Consider the following 20,940-nt stretch of genomic DNA (forward strand, 5'->3'; position numbering starts at 1 on the left):
GTATATACTAGTAATAGATAGAAACAAAACTAACTATAACTAAGTATACATTGTTTTTTTTTTTTTTTACAAATATGGTGCTGTATGATTTTTTTTTTTTTTTTTGACCATACTAAAGCATTAAAGGGATAGTTCACCCAAAAATTACAATTTCCCCATGCTTTACTCACCCTCAAGCCATCCTAGGTGTATACGATTTTCTTCTTTCAGACAAATACAATCAGAGTTATATTAACAAATGTCCTTGCTCTTCCAAACTTTATAACGGCAGTGAATGGTTGTTGAGATTTTGAAAAAAATAAATAAATAAAAAAATAAAATGCTCAAAAAAAGTGCATTCATCCATCATAAAAAGTACTCCACACAGCTCTGGGGGTAAAGCAAATCCATGTGTTTGTGTGAGAAAAATATCCATATGTTAAACTTTATAAACCCTAATCTCTAGCTTCTGGTAACTGTTGTATGCTTGTTCACAAGTGGAGTTCCAGCGGATGACATAGGATGTAGGCATAGCATACACTATATAAAAAAAATGGTTCTTTAAAGGTTCTTCAAAAAACCAAAAAAACAAAAAAACAGTCTCCTCTAGGCTTATATTGAAATCCTCCAACATTTTTCTTTACAAATCCTCATTTTATACTTTTAATTTGTGACCGGTGTTTTGTTTTGCTCTTTCCACGGTGCTTCCGTGTTCGTCACTTCTCACTGGAGCTTACGCTACACCTACATCCCACGTCATTCGCTGGAACGCAGCTCTCGTTAACGCGTTTCCGACAGTTAGCCGAAGCTAGAGATTATGGTATATAAAGTTTTAAAAATGGGTATTTTTCTTACACAAATGCATCAGTTTGCTTCAGAAGGCATTTATTAACCCCCCCAGAGCCTTGTGGAACACTTTTTATGATGAATGGATGCATGTTTTTCGGGCTTCAAAATCTCTACCCCTCATTCACTGCCATAGTCATATACACGTAGGATCGCTTGAGGGTGGATGAATCAGGGGGTATTTTTCATTTTTGGTGAACTTTTGCTTAAAATACCATAATATGTTTGCAGATATTTAGAAAACTTGCTAAGGTCACATACCCGTTTCTTAAAAAGCCATTTATTGTACATTGGAAACCAAAAACAACTTTCTTTAAAAGGCTGTACTTATATACATTTGCCTCAAAACTAAAGTATACTTGGCATTAATTCATAGAAGAGAAACAATAAATGAAGTCATATTGCACTCTAAGGTGACCGTTACAAAAGCATGAAAACCACCATGATATCTCAGCTCAGTATTCACAGTTAAACAACATGACATCTCAGAGATACCCAGAGATGACATAAGTATCATCCTATTAACACAAATCAAGGTGTCATTGATCAGTGGTCTGTGCAGAGTGCAAACAGGCCCTCATATCGACCCAGCAGTCTCTTCTCTAATGCTCCAGCTGAGTTGGAATCAGCTTTTTTCCTTGAATCTGACAAACAGTCAGGAGCCGCATTGGTGACTAATATGAAAAGCAGGACGCCGTAGGACGTCAGCTGACAAACTGTGGGCTTTGTGTGTTAATTGCTTCATGTAAGCTGTGAATCTGTGATAGCTACAATGACTCAGTCTTTGAACTACAGGGAATCTCTCAAACAGACATTGTAATATCTAAAGATTGCTACTGTGATGAATGGTGGTGGGTCAGCTGATTAACAACACTGATTTTTCACAGCCAACGATAGAAGAATAGTCTCTTTATTGCACTGTCAGTCAGTTTTCTCCCTGCTCTGATTGCTAATATGTACAGTACAGTGAATGTAGATCGATGGCTGTTGGTATTGAACGCTTGTGTCAGCTGCTTGGTCTCCCTTCAGCATCCTGCCCTTCTCAGCTCACGCATACAACCAACTACTGCCGCCCATCTGCCTAAAAATACGCCACAGACAGAGATGATTTAAAGGACATGTAGAACATGAGACGCTTTAATGTGTTAACATGCTAAATCTGCAAAGCTAATGGGAGTAAAATGTCCCACAATTTTATGTGTCATTAGATTCTGATGTCATTTTACATGTCATTAGATTCTCAATAACACTATTTGGACTTGATAACAGAAATATGCCCCTTTTTTCCTCTGGAGTTGTGATATTGCATTAGCACCCTTAAAGCCATTTAATATACACTACTGGTAAGTTTGGAGCAATTATAATTTTTTTTTATGTTTTGAAAGAAGTGTCATGTTCATTAAGGCTGAATAAATTTGATGTGAAATATTATTACAGCATATTAGAATGATTTCTGAAGAATCATGCGACTCTGAAGACTGAAGTAATGGCTGCTGAAAATTCAGCTTTGCATCACAGGGATAAAATACAGCTGCAAGCAGCAATTAAGGGGCCAAGCACAACATAGGTAAAATAAAGAGGGCTAAGGAGTTATCTTTAATTACTCAGCAATGTCCAGGGTTCTCCAACCCTGTTACTGTTGATCTGCCCTTCTGCAGACTTAAGTTCCAGCCCAGCTTCAACTCACCTGTTTGTAATTAAGCAACCATGAACACCTTGATTAGCCGGTTCAGGTGTGTTTGTTTAAGGTTGAAGCTGAACTCTGCAGTATGGTAGCTCTCTAGGAGCAGGGTTGTTAAAGACATTTGTTGATAGAAAATTTTACTACAAACTCAAAATACCTGACACCCAGAAAGGCTGACATACAGTAGGTAAAATTAGTTATCATTTGATTTGATATGCCGTTCCGAATCTAACGAGTTCTGCTATGCCGTTCTGAGTCTAATGACCAGTTTTTGAACTAAACCAAACTGGTCAGAAGTTATAAGCAGAAATGTCAATTATTTTATATTTTGACCATTAGGTGGCGCTGTGCTGAAACTACTCGTATGCACTGGAATCATGCTTGTTATAACATACCAAGTTTGGTCAGAATTCACTAAAACATTGACAAAGATATAACCTCATGTCCATTTTTGCATTTTTGCAACTTCGTCAAATTCGTTAATGTGCATGGCTTATGAAAACAGTTTGGTATATCAAAAAGTTTTTGAATACTTTTTGCCAACTTGCTCTGAAGATGATTGGACAAACCATCTATGACGAGTTCAAAAAAGAAGATTTTTTTGAAAAATTCTAAATTGCAAAAAAATCTTGACAATAAAAAATAAATTTTTGGGATGAATTAGACTCAGTGTGAGCCAAGGAATCAGAGGATTAAATAATTTTGCTTTTAGACCTTACAGGTCAAAAGTTATACGAAGAAAAAGGAGTGCAAATTGGGCCTGTGGTAGCATCAGACAGTTTTAGTTAGAGACTCCAAATTTGCTATGGGTGATGATAAGACAGTCCTCTATCTGTGTACTAAATTTCATAACTCTCCCATAAGTGATTCTAAAAGATTCATAACAATACGCTAAAGCATTTGAAAAATACAGCATTTTAATACAAAATTCGAAATGGTCCATGCTCAAAATGTCTGACACAGGAAAATTTGGTATTGTTTGATTCGGTATGCCATTATCACATTTTTTATATCTTTTGACCAGTAAGTCGCACTGTGCCGAAACTTCTCATGTGCCCTCAGGTCATGCTTGGTATAACATGTACCAAGTTTGGTCTGAATCTGCTAAAGTGTTGCAGAGATATAGCCTCATGTCCATTTTTGTGTGAATTTTGTCAAATTTGTAAACATGCTTTACAAAAACAGTTTAGTATATCAAAAAGGTTTTTGTAACTTTTGGCCAGCATTCAATATGGTCTGAGACAATTTTGGTGAAAAGCAGACAAACCGCCTAGGGCAAGTTTGAAAATGTAGACTTTTCAGTAAATTCAAAATTGTGAAAAATCTAGACCCAAAAAATTTTACATATTACAAAAATTTGACAAGACTCAGGAAACTACTTGGAGTCGCTCTGTAATGTTGCTATCGCTGACTGAGAGATAAACACAAACAGATACAAACAGGGCAAGATGAAAGAGTAATCCAGGGACAGGCGAGGGACAGGCGAGTGTCAGTCTGCGGCGTAATCCAAACTGACAGACAACAGTCCAAATGAGGGGCGAACAGAGTCCAAAAAGGCAAGACAAAAGGTTAATCCAAGACAGGCAAAAAATCCAGGGCAGGCTGCTGACAGACAAGATGAGATAACAGGCAAGGATTAAGACTAGGATAACCAGGCTGGAAACAAGACTAAACTAGACTAGGCAAACTAGGAAAATACCTGGAGAGGCTCTGTAATGTAGCTAACACTAGGAGAGTGTTAAATGCAATGCAGTACTTGGCCCTGAATGATAGTTAGGACCTTATATTTATACTGTGTGTGATTGGTTGCAGCTCTGTGCGTAATCAGTGAAGTGGTGCATGGGAAGTGTAGTCCAGGGTGTAGTGCAACAGTCTGTGTAGTGTAAGAGTCAATATAAAGCACAGGAGACCTCTGTGGACAGGATTCGTGTCAGGTGTGCATTTCACTCGACAAGGGGCAAGGAATAAGAGGAAATTTTGCTTCTAGCGGTTCAAGTTATTAGCAGAAATTTGAGTCCAATAGGTGGCGCTGGATAGATTTCAGATTTGCTATGGTTAATATTGAGACTGTCCTCTATGTCCAAATGTCAAAACTTTCCTGGAGCTAGTTCTTTGGGCTGCCATAGAAAGGAACCTGAGAACCTTTGGTGCTTGGCCCCTAATTATATTTTAAAATACAGCATAATAAAACAGACAAGTTATTTTAAATTGTAATACTTTTTCACAATATTGGCAAATTTACTCTAATTTGCATGAATAAATGTAATCTTGGTGAGCATAAGAGACTTCTTTCAAAAGCATTTATAATTTATAGAAAAAAATCTACAAGTACTGTAAACTGTTATCAATTTAAATATACGTATTTTCCATTAAAAGAATGCATTTGTCCCTCAAATTGTAAAGAACTGCTTGGGATATTTATATGATGTCTATCTATCTATCTATCTATCTATCTATCTATCTGTCTATCTATCTATCTATCTAGCCTGTTTTGTCCCAATAGAGAAGCACGGTTGAATGCTGATTGTGTGTGTGCGTGCATGTGTGTGTGATGCGACGTGTGTATCGTGCCCTGAGGGCATTAGCAGTAATTCTCTTCATTAAATGCCACTAGCAAAGCAGCAGTCTCCATCACGACTGCATGAATCACAACACAAAGAAAATCCACCCGAACCATAGATTCATTAGCTCAATCAGCAGTATGACAGTGTAAAATATCTGTGCACTAAATCAAACTCCTAATTAAGTAACTGTTTTATTTTCTTTCTTCTTCATTAGCTCATGTTCTCAGTAACCCCATAGTAGCTGCATGATAATGCTCGTTTGTTTATACCAAGTATTTTTAAGTGGTTCTTTATCTGCAGTTATTTCCCTGCAGGACCAATATCATCAGAGAAAAATCTGTAATATCAAATATTTAGTGTAAATATTAAAAAATCTAGCATATATTAATTCAACTAATGAGTGAATTGAGACTATGTGACAGTTTAAAACTGATTTTCTGCTCCTTATATTGAACTGTGCCACCACTGTCATATTTTGCATATCACTAATGTATTAAGTAGGCGTCTTTTTTATTTTTAAAGGTTTCTTTCTTTCTTTCTTTCTTTCTTTCTTTCTTTCTTTCTTTCTTTCTTTCTTTCTTTCTTTCTTTCTTTCTTTCTCTCTCTCTCTTTTTTTGTTTCTTTCTTTATTCTTGGTGCTGCTGCTAATAAGATGACAGAAATGTTAAAAATTCCCAAAATTAATGACAGCTAAATTAGTGGGACGTGTTTTATCTCAAGAATAAGTGATCTAATAACACAATTCCAAATTAAATTCATCATCAAGAAAGTAAGAAAAAATGAATCTTATTAAATTATTTCTGTAATGAAGTAGGATTGTTAACTAAGCTATTTCTTGTCTTAAAACCTAAAGAGAAAGATGACTAATCTCTAATTAAAAAATAAATAAAAAATTGTACAGCCGTAATGTTGAGCTGCAAAGTGCAAATAATAACCATACGCAAGAAAGTATGTCTTACGCTTCCCTACAATTCTGTTTTGTGAAAATCTACACTGAACAGCTGATGTTTCCCACCTCAGTGATTATTCAGCGACAGATCCTCTTTTTTACACCTCCAAAAATAGTGTGATTTTCTTTGAGTGTTAATTTGGGGTGTGTATGAATATGTTACTGCTTTTACAGCTCACCCACACTTACAGTACAGAAACTAAATCATTGTAAACACAGAATGACAGTTGTAACATATGAAACACTTTAAAATTCATTAAAAGGCTTGTGAGTGTTGTTGTCAGATGTTTTTATATAGATTCTTTTAAAATAGATGATGTGATAAATTCAGCACTTCCTCTTGTTCAGTTCAGCCAGTCAGTTCAAGGTGCCTGTGGGGACCTTTTTTTTTTCAAAATAATATTTTGGCTATTCATGCAAATTTCAATTGGAATGTCCAGTGATAAAGCACCAAAGCAGATGAACGGGACTATGGCAATGGTTTATACTGGTTCTTGCTTTGCAATGAAATGAAATGTTACCAAGCACATCTACTTATAAAAGTGACATTTGAAATTCTTGCGAAGCTCTGCTGCACTCCATTATGCAGCTCCATATTTTGGCCAGTGTGCTTCAGTGGTCTAACAGTGCTCGTCAATGTCAAAATGATTGAAATGGCCAATTAAATTAAAGTAGGCAGGGTTTACTATTCATAGGACCAGAGCACAAATTCCAGCACAAAGCGCCATTTTAACACTGAATGAGAGCTAGGTTATGGAAGGTGGACTGGGCCAAAAGTATTTAAAAGGAGCGTATGAAATTTCGATCTGCTTTAATGTGACAGCAACAGCTAATAAAATTACATTGGTACATGTATACGAACATCAGATGTAAACAAACCTGTTTTTTTAATGAAGGGTGTTGTTATACAACAAAGGTGTGCACTTATGCAAACATCAGACGTTATAATGTTGTGTGTGACGTCAGTCTTATGTCATGATTTGTAAATCCTTTATAGTTGTTTAGTTCAATGTTCTTTCTCAGGTCTCAAAGTCTTAAAGGGACAGTTCACCCAGAAATGAACATTCTGTCATTGCTTTAACGATATCTACTGTGCTAAAGTAAATTAATGTCAAAATGTAAATTAAAGAATTATTTCACCCAAAAATAAAAATTCTGTCATTCCAAACACGTAAGACCTTTGTTCATCTTCAGAACACAAATTAAGATAACTTTTTGTCCCTTTATACACAGCAAGGTAACTGACACGTTTAAGGCCCAGAAAGGAAGCAAGAACATTGCTAAAATAGTCCATGTAACATCAGTGCTTATTATTTTTGTAATCATTTGAACCATTACGGTTGAACCACTGATGTCACATGCACTATTTTAACAATGTCCTTACTACCTTTCTGGGCCTTGAATGTAATAGTACTATTGCTGTCTATGCAGGGTCAGAAAGCTCTTAGATTTCATCAAAAATAGCTTAATCTGTGTTCCGAAGATGAATGAAGGTCTAACGGGCTTAGAACAACATGAGGGTGAGTAATTAATGACAGAATTTCTAATTCTAATTTACATCTAATTTACAATGTGACATTAATTTACTTTAGCACAGTGGATATCAGTAAAACAATGTCACATTGAACTAAGAAAGGATTAATATGTGGGTGAATTTACAGGTAAGTCTGCTTTAAAAAATATTACATGTTCAAACATTACACAATAAAAATGTGTCTTTACAGGTACTAAAAAAACATGGCAAAAATCGATGTGCTTGTCTACACATACAAAATAGACACATTTAAAATTGCAGTCAAATTTCATGGGTTCCATTAAAAGATTTTTGGCCTTATCTGCCTTCCATACTAGGTAAAACTGAAGTAGCGAAACATTTGAAATTTGACAGCAATAGAAATGTATTCAGTGATGCAAACTGCGTGACTTTTTCCTCAAATTTCACATGTTGTGTTTTCGAGATATTTGGCTTATAAATAATAGTTAATGTGTGCATATTTTAACGTGAATGTGTGCATTATTATTTACCAAGCAGATTTCGACTTAGAATTTCCTGTACCAATTATATTAATACACCTTTATCACAGTCCGCGTGTCGTAACATCCGGCTCCGATTAGTAGCGTAAAGGAATTTCCACCTGTATTATGGTCAATGAACAGACGCCAGTTTAGTGAGGAAAATGAAACTAATTTAGTTGGACTTTCGAAAAAACGGCAATATGCAAATGTTTATTTTTTGCTGACACCCTACTATGTATGTCATCCCTCATTTTAACTTTAGCTGATTGACGCGGTTGTCAGCGCTGCCCCTGTTGCCCGTCATGAGATTAAATGAATGGACCTCACATTTCCGGGTTTCTCAAAGCGGAAGTCGTCATAGATGGGTAAAATCGATAGCAGTGAAAGTGAGAGTACCACAAATATATATTTTTTGCACTCCCATTTGCTCAAATAACAAAAGAAAAACTACACGATAGTGTTTTCACGACTTTCATTCAAAGGAAAAAAAATTGAGAGAGACTGAAATCGGCAGTCAGAAGAGAGAACAATGCCAAATTTACCCTCCCTCCCATAGACACAGCATTAGAAGCACCCTCGCATAGCGTTAACTAGTTTTATGGTAACTTGATGAAAAGGTGGTATAATACAAAATATAGTGTTATAAATGCACATACATATTTTTAAAAATCAGAATATAACAAAGTTTAAAGGATTTATGATGATGATGACCGTTAAAACGCGTCATCACATACAGTATGGCTTGCGCGCTCCCCTTTAAGTCACGAAGTATACGTCGTGATATCTTAAAGCAATCTTCCTTGGTTTCACAATATTCAATTTATGATTGTAAACTGAGTTTGGGTTTTTTAGAAGACGAATCTGTGCTGAATTGCACATAAATAAATCACAACTATCTCAAGCTGTGGTCACAGGCATTGATAAAGGCTGCAGCGGAAGTGTTTTTTTTTTACGCTACTATTTGAAACGTCCGCTTTTCGAAACGCGGAAGTATGATAAAGGCCTATTACAAAAAAAAGACATGTTCAAGAAATTATTATAGACTTGTAGTTGGTTGTTGCTGCTTTATTGCTGTTGGTGTTACATTAATCTGGAAACTGCAGTGAATTGCATATCGGCTACATTTATGGTGCTGCTTTTTTCAGTAGTAATAATCTAATTATGATTTGTAATGATAAACAATCAAATTACATAAGTCTACAATCTATAACCTATGTGCTTAATTACCCTTTAGAAAAAAACAAAAATCTGCATCTTCTCAATTATTAAACCTTGATTCTTTCACTAGATTCAGCCCTGTGTTATCATAAGGTGCTGTAAAAATTTCCTTTGATGCTGAGTGACGCAGTCTAACATACATCCTGCGTAAAAAGTGGTTGATCGCAATAGTTCTCACCTTGAAGTTCAACAAGTTTATCAGTTTCATCAACAATAAAACAAACTTATTGTTTTAAGGGCTGTAGATGATCTGAATTAGTCTAAATCAGTGGAGTGTTTATGCAATGAAAGATGCGTACGAACACAGCAGGTGGCTTTCAAGAGCCGCTCAAATGGCAGAACGCCACTGAGAGACACACGCTGAAATATGGCAGATGACAAACATATCTGCTGTTTCTTCACAGCTCAGATCTGAGCAATGAGTTTCTTCATAGCTGGATGCACCGAGAAAAAAACATTTAATAAGTTCTGTGGCAGATCAGTATAAAGCACTTTAATTAAAGAAACGCTTTCATTACATCGTAAATCTCTGTCTAGTCCTGAACTAACATTTCAAGGGCCTACTGAAAGAGAGAAATGAGTTGGACAGAAATACATTCATCTACACTAAGGCGCTAAAATATCTCATATGTCACATTATGTTAGTCATGTCTTAATCAATCATATCTTTACTTTATGCGACTGGGAGGTGATCTGAGCTGTTAGATTATGCGCTTGGGAGTAGTTCACTCAAATACAAATTTTGTGTCATCAATTACTCACCACCATGTAGTTTTATGATTTTTCTCTCCTTCTTGGGACAAAGGGCTATAAAATAGTTTTAGAGCCTGATTGATAAGTCTTACAAGATACGCAAGACTTTTTAATCAGCACCAGTGCGTAGACCGCGGTCAGATTTACGTCTCACTGACGTCTTTTTAGACTTTTTTGCGCACGTGATATCTGACCTGTTACAAACATGAACATAACATTATTTGAATGTAGGTTACTTCCATATGCAATTAGTTTGCACTGGACTCTCTTGCACTTTTCTTTAGAACCTATAGAAAAGGTTTATAAAATTTTCCCTTTCAGGTTTGCTAGATTTTTGTCAAGCAAGTTTATTTTAAATCCATTGAAACCTTTCTAATCATTCATTTTTTCAGTTTTTCTATCAGCTGATTTCAGTGATTGAATATTTAGTTACTAAAATCAGACACCCCACGTGAACAGGAAAAAACAAAACATATCACCATACTTAGTTGATTGATTGCATTAAGAATTCTGAAATATTCTATTTGAATATACAAAAGATGCATTATCTAATTAAATATGTACTACTTGCATACATTTCCAAAACAGCAATCTCGACACCGGATTAAGCCGGTTTCAATATTTTAGTTTCATTTTGTTGTCACGTCATAGGTTTATACAGAGGGGATTTTGGATTTCTCTTCTTATCATGCTCTAAATCAGAAATTTATGTTAACAGCTGGAAAAAAAACAAAAACAAAACAAAAATCACCATGTTTTTAGGAAAACCCTTTGTAAAAATCTTAAGAATATAGATTTGGTGATACACCAGAATAAAGTTTGGTGTATGAAGTGGAGATTTCTCCAGTACGAAAAAACTGTGGAAAATTATGTAACATATAATTTAAAGATATGTACTGTAATTGAAATCCACATATTTTGTCCTTAATCTTTGCAAAAATTATTACATTTTCCTTTTAAATTTACGTTTTATCAAATGTTTCAAAACCTGAGTGCACAAACTTGAATTTGTTTAAATTATTTATTCAGCTCATTTTAATAAAACTTTTTTTTGACAGAATGAACCATATGAAAATTAAATTAAATTAGCATAATATAAATTCTCAACATAATTTAACAGTAGGCCTGTTCATGTTTCCATCCAGTTGTTTGTATGCATAAATTCAAAATGTGCATAAAAACATCTGGAAACACTGCAAATTCATAGGTGGAGGTGGAAAGGCTAAGGTATGGCTAAAACCTAAATATGACTCAGGTAAATGCAATGTAGCAACAACTCCGAGACTGATATTCCTGACAGATAGGCTTATGTCCAGAAACGCCCTCTCAAGAACATGTAGCTGAATCAGACCTCTGCCTGTCTTTCTGACCCTCACTCTTGGCATATTCTTTTGGTATAATACAACATAAACATTTATAATGAATGTTTTAATAAATGATGGAAGACACAGAAAGTCACCAAATTAGCATGCTGCGGGACAAAAGAAACACTTGTTGTCACTGTAGGGGGACAAAAGTAGCAATAGTTACTTCGTCCCGACAGTAACTCCTGACATTTAAATCCGATTTACTTCTACACTGAAAAACTCTGAAAATCCAAACTTCAGGATGTATTACAGTACTAAATAACATGTAGATTGATCATTACTGTGACACCTGAAACGAGAAACAACTAATTTGAAAAAAAGTACCATTTCCATAATTTACTTATTGTATTCGAAAAATGCTTTCCAGAACTAACCATGGGAAACAATGATGAAATCACATGATATTTCTCAGCTCTGTCAAGGGTTGTGTGCTAAATGTGCTGTCATAGCTTGGAAAGCAAATTAAGTCCGGGTTCTGAGAAAATAGCTTTGTTACTTTCGTCCCACGTTACGTTCGTCCCTGTTCTCCCTTACTGTGAACGAAGCCGCTCTGAGATGCATGTAACCTAAACGCATATAAAAGCATATTAAAGTTCCCATGAAATCAAAGAGTTTTTTGGCTTTTAGTATGAATATGTTAGCCTTAAAGTAATCTGTAAGCTAGTATGCTCCAAAAGAATGACAAAATTCGCATTTACAAGATATAAGCATTCAAACCTTACAGTCTCTAACTTCCGCATTGACGTCACATTCCCGCCGGGACACGCTCCCTCAGTGGCAAAAGAGCCTGCAGCGTAAATGGATTTAATAGGGAAGGTGCGAAAATGCGAGTAAAACAAACGATAATCGGTTTAAACCAAAGGTTGCTGAACTTGATATAACGTTCCTAACAACTTAGCAAATATCCATTAGTCAATAGATATTGATGCAGCCGGGAATCGATGACTTATATCAATGTTATATATATCATCCAGTTGAAAAATGTATATAGTTTTTGTCAGTGCTTATTTAAAAACATCCAGTTATGCAGAATTTAAAATGGTAAATATTTAGCTGGTAAATATTTAGCTGGTGAGTTGTCAATACCATATACTATAATATATAGGATATGATTTTACTGCACAATTCAACATATTAACATGAAATGATAATTGCAAATCTGTTTGGCTGCCTGGAGACCATTTGTTTCTTTGAATTGTGGCGATTCATTTGCTTCTCTTTTCAGTAGCTTTCAGCAGTCTGTAAAATATACCTCAGGTTTCTTGTCAAATGTCTTTGTACAGTCAGTTGCAAAGCTCTGGTTTTAGAGGTGTTGTGTGTGTTCTATCGCAGCATTCACATTGAAATCAATGCTGCCATGCAGTCTTTTTGCCATTCAGTGGGCGGAGCATACCACGTCACATGCATACCCTCTATATCAGGGGTGCTCAACCCTGTTCCTGGAGATCTACCTGCCTGCAGAGTTCAGATCCAACCCCTAACAAAGACACCTGAACCAACTGATTAGGATCTGAAGGAGCACTTGATAATTACAGACAGGTATGTTTGAGCAGGGTTGGAGCTCAACTTTGCAGGAAAGTAGATTTCCAGGAACAGGGTTGGGCACCCCTGCTCTATATGGATCAACAATTGTGATGACACTTCAGCTTCTCAGCAAACTTTGTCCAATCAAATGCTCTCTAGAATCTGATACATCTCATCCTCTACACTATAAATAAACGCTGAAGCTGCGGCTGAAATCGGTCACTTGTTTACAGAATTGTTTTTTTTTTCTGTATGGAAAACTATAAAGGGGATAGGGAGTGATTCAGACGGAATAATGCATTCCACTGGGGCAAATGAAGTCTGGTTTTGCAATGTTTCACACGCTCCACTGTAGCACGCACACACAGTCTGCTCCGGTCCAGAGACACTGTAGCACGGATCATCTGCACGAGTTGGCGCAGACCACAAAACATATCAGAACCATTTGAATTCTACACAGAATGATATAATATATATAGATAATGCAATGTGGATGAGATTGTGGCTGTTAAATGCGGCTTTACCCAGTGCAACGGCTCTGTCCCAAGCTGTGGTATAAACAAAACGCTATTGGCTATTTTAAAAAAGGGGTGGGGCTGCTGGATATGTCCCGCCCTGTTTTCCTGTTTTCAATTGAAATTACATCAACACATAGAATAACGCTGCGTGTTTCAAAGTGCATAAATTTAATTAACTTAATCGTAGCATTTGTGAATACAAAACAACGTTATGCATTATGATGTTTTTAAAATAGGTTTAATATGTCATGCAGCCTTAGCAAACAGTCTAATAATGCATTTCATGGATTGTCGTATGTGGAATGCACCACTTCCAGAATTTTGCCGGTTACTTGACACGGGCAAATTGCAGTTTTTTTATATTGAGTACTTGAATTGAATTGCAAGGGAAAAAGCCCAGCACAGCCCTAGCAAACCATTCACAACAACTTAGAAACCCAGAACACCAAACTAATGCTGTAGAAACCACCCAAAACACCTTAGCAAATTCAGGTCAGCGCCAACATCTTGCACAACGTCTTGCACAAGCATACAGCGCTAAATTATCTTTAAATCGTTTAAAAATTGAGATATTTTATGATGACATTTCAGCATAATCCATTTCAAGGACAGTCTAACCTTTAGAAAGACCAAATGGCACATCTATAAATCTCTCAGGAGCGGTTTAATGCTTTCAGGCATTAAAATCTGTCTAAAGCACCCATGATGCATCCAGATCTCAATGACTTATCTGAAACAAAATACAGATAAACAACTTAAGAATACTTATACTCTATACTCTCGTTCAGTTCAACTGGCATATGTGTGTTATTTCATAGTGGCTGTGTCACGATGATTGTTATTTTCTCTACACATGCTGATTTTGCTGCTGATTGATCATTAACGTATTCTTTCTCATTGGCAAATGCGTATGACTCATATTTCTATGCACTTTGTGCCTGTTTATTACATGAACACAAGTGTGCCTGCTGTGTCTGAACCTTAATTTGAAGTCAAACTCTTCAGTGTTGTTTCAGGTCACTGCTGCCTGAGCAATTTGACTGAATACAGTCATTCTGAGTGATTGTGCTTCTGAAGCTGTTTCCCCCCACTGATTCTCTTCAAGATTATAGTTCTGTTGGACAAATTGATGGTGAAGCACAATTACGTGTTTTACACACTGCGGGCGATACTGAACTTTTATCATATCATGACTTTACTGCAAATTGTTTTATTTGAGTAACAATGACATTTTTGTGTGGTTGCTGCAAATACATTGACCCCAACCGACAGGTCATTGATGCATTGCTAAATGACAACCAGAACAGAATAGTTAACGTTGTTGGATTCAGATTTAAAACAAAAATGAATTGTGTTATTTCTGTAATAAATAGACAAAACTATACTACAACAAGCAACAGTGGTTATGCAAATCCATTACATTAGACATTATTATGTAGTTATTAAACTACAGCTACCTTTAAACCGCACTGTAAAAAAAAGAAGTTAATATACATAAAATGTTTTATCAGAAAATACTACTTCTGTTTTTCTTCTTCAAAATTTCATGATTAATTCAATGTGTTACTTGCATTTCTCTGGAAATGTTTGTGAAATTCACTAGCAATTGAGTGAATTGTACACCAGTTTTTTTCAGTGTGTATTATGTCTTATATTTGTTTTCAGATTAGTCTTAAGACACTGAAAACAGTCAATTAAAGAGGTTATTAGACAGAAACATTACAAGATGACTACTTAACTACATTTTAATGCTGAAGTCACTGAGTATATCTAATCAAGTCGAAACTTTCAGAAAATTCAGAGTTCACAAGTAGCAAGTACGAGTTCAACGAGGACATTAAAGGTTTTTATGGTAATAATTATGGTAATTTTGATGTGGCATGAAGACAATTTACATTAACAATAGCTTACTTCAATATCATCCTTGCTTCAGTATATAGTACACCAAAAACAAATGGTGTAGTATTTACTCTGAAACAGCTTTCACATATAAAATGCAAGTAAATTTCACAAAGAATTACAAAGAAATTTCAAAGTAACACTGAAACCAATGCTGCCACGCAGTCTTTTTGCCATTCAGTGGGCGGAGCATACCATGTCACATGCATACCCTCTATATCAGGGGTGCTCAACCCTGTTCCTGGAGATCTACCTTCCTGCAGAGTTCAGCTCCAACCCTTAACAAAGATACCTGAACCAACTGATTAGGATCTGAAGGAGCACTTAATAATTAAAGACAGGTATGTTTGAGCAGGGTTGGAGCTAAACTCTGCAGGAAAGTAGATTTCCAGGAACAGGGTTGGGCTGCTTTCTAAGGACTGAAAAATTATTTTCTTGTATTATTGTATAATTTTCTTGTATTATTGTAATACTGTTTCACACTCCAATAATCTTTGTTGTATTTACAATCATTTTTGTACAAATCATTTTTTTTACTGTTTATACTGTACACAGCATAAATACATGCAGTCTCTGTTCATAAGCGCTCAGTTCTGGACACCAAAATTGTTTTTGGAGCCAAAGGAAAATTACTGTTAAACGTCTCATATATTATTGCATGTTGCTATTTGACTTAAAGTCATCATACATGGCTATTTTAAAATGTAATCAATGGCTCAAAATGTTCTGTGGTCCTATGAGCATCTTGCAGCGGGTGCTGGCCAATTGACTATTAAGATGAATGACAGCATCTATTATTAAAATAAATGGAAATGCTAACGGATCGCCAGGTAAATGTTAACAAAAATCAAAAGTGAGATCTCTTTAACATTTATTCTAGACAGAAATGAGGTTACTTTAAATTCAAATGGAGACTTTTGCTTAAGTCTCCTGCTTTTCAAAAACTCTAACACTCTCACAATGGTCTTCTTTAAAGTTTTGGAAGAGATCTCATTCACATCACACACTGTGCTAGAAACTTTGAATCTCACACATTTGTCTCATTCAAATTTAGAAAAGATTTCAATAACTTTCCACGGTGTGCTTAGAGCTTTCTCCTTAGCTAGAGACACTGGATCTCACACATTTGTCTTCTCAAAAGTTTAGGAGAGATTTCAGTAACAGTACATACCGGGCTCAGATTTAAAACTAAAGACTCTTATATTTGTCTTTACAAGCACCAAGTCAAATGTCTCAATATGAGCTCAAACAGTTCTACCATATAATATGTATTAATAATCAGATTAGTCAAGGATTGAGTCATAAGCCATTTAATGTGCCTTTCAGCAAAGAAATCTCCAGGATGATCATTTCTGTAGTAAGAATTCTGTAAGTCAGTTTTGATAAAGGTACTGGGTACACTTGTATTTCCAGCAACAAATGATGTATCCTATGCACATAAACTATACGGCTCTATTATCTTATTATTTGTCAACAGTTAAGAGTAACATTATCTTTATTTTTGCATATATCAAGATAGTTAGGATATGTCAAATAAATCCCATCTCATTTTCTCCTCCAATCTCAAAATCGTCCTACATTGCTGCAGAAGTACCGACCCAGTGTTTACAAAGTGAATGCGCAAGGAGGGTCAAACATCTATTAAAGAAGTCCACTTCCAGAACAAAAATTTACAGATAATTTACTCACCCCCTTGTCATCCATTATGCTCATGTCTTTCTTTCTTCAGTTGTAAAGAATTTTTTTTTTTGAGGAAAACATTTCAGCATTTTTCTCCATATAATGGACTTCAATGGTGCCCCGAGTTTAAACTTCCAAAATGCAGTTTAAATGCGGCTTCAAACGATCCCAAATATGGTTGTAAATGATCCCAGCCGAGGAAGATGTGTCTTATCGAGTGAAACGATCGGTTATTTTCATAAAAATAATACAATTTATATACTTTTTAATCTCAAAAGCTTGTCTTGTCTTACTCTGCCTGAACTCTGTTTTTGTTCCGGTTCATGACAGTTTATGGGTATGTCGAAAAACTCCCTGTTTTCTCCCTGAACTTCAAAATCGTCCTGTATCGCCGTTTTACCTTTTTTGTTAAGGGTGTTTGATCTTTTTTGCATGTTCACTTTGCAAAGACTTGGTCGGTACTTCTGCAGTGATGTAGGATGATTTTGAAATGATTTTTGAAGTTGAAGGAGAAAATATGATTGGAGTTTTTCAACATGCCCTAATTGTCTTGAGTCAGAATACACAGAGTTCAAGCAGAGCAAGACAAGACGAGCATTTGAAATTAAAAAGTATTTAAATTATATTTTTTTAAATAAAAAATAATTTATAGTTTCTCTAGATAAGACCCTTCTTCCTCATCTGGAATCGCTTACAACCGCATTTGGGATCGTTTGAATCCGCATTTAAACTGCATTTTGAAAGTTCAAACTCAGGGCACCATAGCTGTCCATTATTTGGAGAAAAATGCTGAAATGTTTTCCTTAAAAAGCATAATTTCTCTACAACTGAAGAAAGACAGACATGAACATCTTGGATGACAAGGGGGTGAGTACATTATCAGTAAATTTTTGTTCTGGAAGTGAAAAATCTCCTTTAATGGGCTTAAACTCTGAATTATGCATTTTTTTTTTTTTTTTAAAAAACTTCATTTAGTGCCTTAAAAGTACTTGACTTGGTGGCTTGGTGCACAATTTGTGCACAAATGTGAGACCCTCAGAATCTCTAGTCAAGAAAAAATCTGAGCTGTCTGTTGAGATTTCTTCTAAACTTTAAAGGAGACTTTAAACTTTAGCCATAAAGCCATTGTGAGAGTGTTAGAGTTTTGTCTCAGGAGACAAGTTTGAGAAGCATGAGACTTAAGCAAAAGTCTCCATCTGATGTTAAAGTAACCTCATTTCTGTCTAGCAGAAGTATCTTGGGTGTTAAGGAGATCTCTTTTATTTTTATTTTATTTTTTTTCTTCCCACTGGTTAGCTTCAGTGTCATTTTCCCACACCATTTCAGTCAAACACAAAACATGCATTGTCATACCTGAAGTCATTTCATGTAGGCAGTGTTTTGTTCAGTTTGTACAATCATTTAACAGAAGAATTCATGACCTATATTTACATGCATGCAAAAATGGGACAAGTGCAACAAACTTTTCAATGCAAAAAAAAGTAACGCAACACCTATGAAATGCTTCACTAGTGTTACGTTTGTTAAAAAAAAGTACTGAGTTTAAACCAAACATCTTGCACTAATATAAACCCTTTTTTAGTGTGTTTGGAAAATATGCTGTATATACAATACTGGGCACTGAAGATAAATTTAAACTAATAACTAGTAATTCTGAAATGTATAATGCTATTCAAATGATAGTTTCAGGATTCACAAAATTAGTAAAAGTTTACAATTTAGCCTTCCTAAGACAAATCTGAAGACAAAGCTGATACCGAAATATGACATATACGAGAATCACCCCTTATATCCTGAGCTTAAAATCACCTCTGTTAGAACAGCGAATAGCCCTGTGGGCAGCACACTGACATCAAGGCACAGCTGTACCTCAGACAGCATGAATTTGAGTCCCAGCTAAAGGTACTTTCCTGCTCCTGTTCCCTTTCCACTTCTCCTGCTCCTACTGTTCTCATGATTAAAGGTAAAAAACCTCAATGTAATTGAGAAAAAAACAAAAGAGAAACCTATGAGCAATAAAACATTTTTATAATAGAGTCTTGAAAGAGATTAAGCAAGACAATAAAGAGATTTTCTATGTTTCTCACAGCTCATTCTCATTTCAGATTCTTTTCTCTCAGAACTTTCTCACACCTCAGTTGTGTCTACTTTCATTTCTCCGAAGGAATTTTAAGAGAAACATCTGAGACACTGTTGATACTAAAATGAGAAATAGACGAGAATCATAACTAAGTCTTACGATTTTTGAATGAACAACCTCTGAGCAATAAAATGTTTCTATAATAGAATCTTGATAGAGATTGCAGCAAGATAACAAAGAGAGAGTTTTGACTGTTTTTGTCTCAAATATTTCTCATGTTTCATTTGTGTTTACTTTTATTTCTCCTAAGGAATTTTAGGAGAAACATCTGACATGCTGTTGATACACTGTAAAAAATAAAAAACACAATTTGTTGAGTCAGCTTAAAATTATTTGTTACCCTGCTGCCTTAAAATTTTAAGTTCAGTCAAAAAATAAGTAAAATAAAATAAGTTTATTCAACTTGAAATGTTAAGTTGTACTAAGTAACAACTTAGATATTTGTGTTTGCTAAACTTAACAGATGGGTAAGTAACCCAGGTGCCCTAAAATTTTAAGTTGATTCAACTCAAATATCTAAGTTGTCACTTAGTATAACGTAACATTTCAAGTTGAATAAACTTTTTTTTGAGTTGACTGAACTTAAAATCTTAAGGCAGCCAGGTTACAAATTATTTTAAGTTGACTCAACAAATTGTTTTTTACAGTGTACTAAAATGAGAGATACATGAGAATCCTGAGCTCAGGAACAGCAAACTCTGATCAATATTTTTTTCTCTGGTAATGTATCATGTTTACCACCATATAAAACTGTATAAAGGTTTATAAAGCCTGCTGTTTCAACAGTAGATAGTATACAGTGTATACTACACAGTGTTCCCTGTGCATGTAGTAAACATTCATGCCAATCATTGACTGCTCTAGGTTTATTAGACTTATATTGTTTGCACACAGCAACTCTTGAAAGACAACCGAACTGAAACTGATAGTTCTTAAAGACATGACAAGTTTTAACTTGCAACATATGTATCACATTTCTTTTAAATAATTTTACATTTACCTTATTTTACTTAATACAGTACGAATTCAGACAACCAAACCAGTGTTCACAGATTAAATAAGACATTTTGTTGAATTATGAGCTAGAAAAAAGTCATATATATATATACCCTTGGAAACATATAAAATGTTTTACAAGTGGCCTCTTGAGTCTATTTAGGCAAATAGTTTTAAATAGTATCATAAACTGAAACTGTCACTGAGCCACTGAGGTGAAATATTTCACTAAGACCCTAAACTTTGTTGTAACATGTTAAATATGCAGTGAACGCATCTGCGAATACAACATCTGTAAATGCACCAATAGAAGATGTAAAGAAAGAAGAAAAGACCTTACTTGTGAATTCCTGTGCAGTAGCAGGGAAGCGTCATGCAGGTGTGTCTGTTCTGCAGTCGCGCTAACATACTTCAACTTATATATTGAGGTGAAAGGTTTTAGACTTCAAACTCTGAACCACACACTGATTTTAATGACGCCGATTCAGTCACATGGTAGGAAAGTCTTGATGTAAACAATGAGAGCATGCTGGCCTACACAGCAGGGCTAGATCTGATGAGGCGCCAAGCTGTGTGATATAGTATGCTTAAACATTTTTTCCATTTTTTTGCAGTTGTTACTACACAGAAATTATGTACGTTCAGTTTTAACACTATAAATCAGGGATGGGCAACTTCGGTCCTGGAGGGCTGGTGTCCTGCAGAGTTTAGCTCCAACCCTAATCAAACACACTTGAAGAAGCTAATCAATGTCTTCAAGATCACTAGATAGTTACAGGCAGGTGGGTTTGATTAGGGTTGGAGAAA

General features: G+C 35.4%; 1 protein-coding gene across 1 annotated transcript in view; it reads right to left on the reverse strand.

The window, feature by feature from the left end:
- Positions 1 to 20,597, reverse strand: part of pde4cb (phosphodiesterase 4C, cAMP-specific b) — a 97,458-nt gene extending 76,861 nt beyond the window's left edge. Inside the window, 1 exon segment of the mRNA XM_051122713.1 lies at positions 20,474 to 20,597. The gene's annotated coding sequence lies outside the window, so the exon portion shown is untranslated.
- Between the last annotated feature and the right edge of the window lie 343 nt (positions 20,598 to 20,940).

The sequence above is a fragment of the Labeo rohita genome, chromosome 11, assembly GCF_022985175.1.
Source record: "Labeo rohita strain BAU-BD-2019 chromosome 11, IGBB_LRoh.1.0, whole genome shotgun sequence".
Classification (NCBI taxonomy): domain Eukaryota; kingdom Metazoa; phylum Chordata; class Actinopteri; order Cypriniformes; family Cyprinidae; genus Labeo; species Labeo rohita.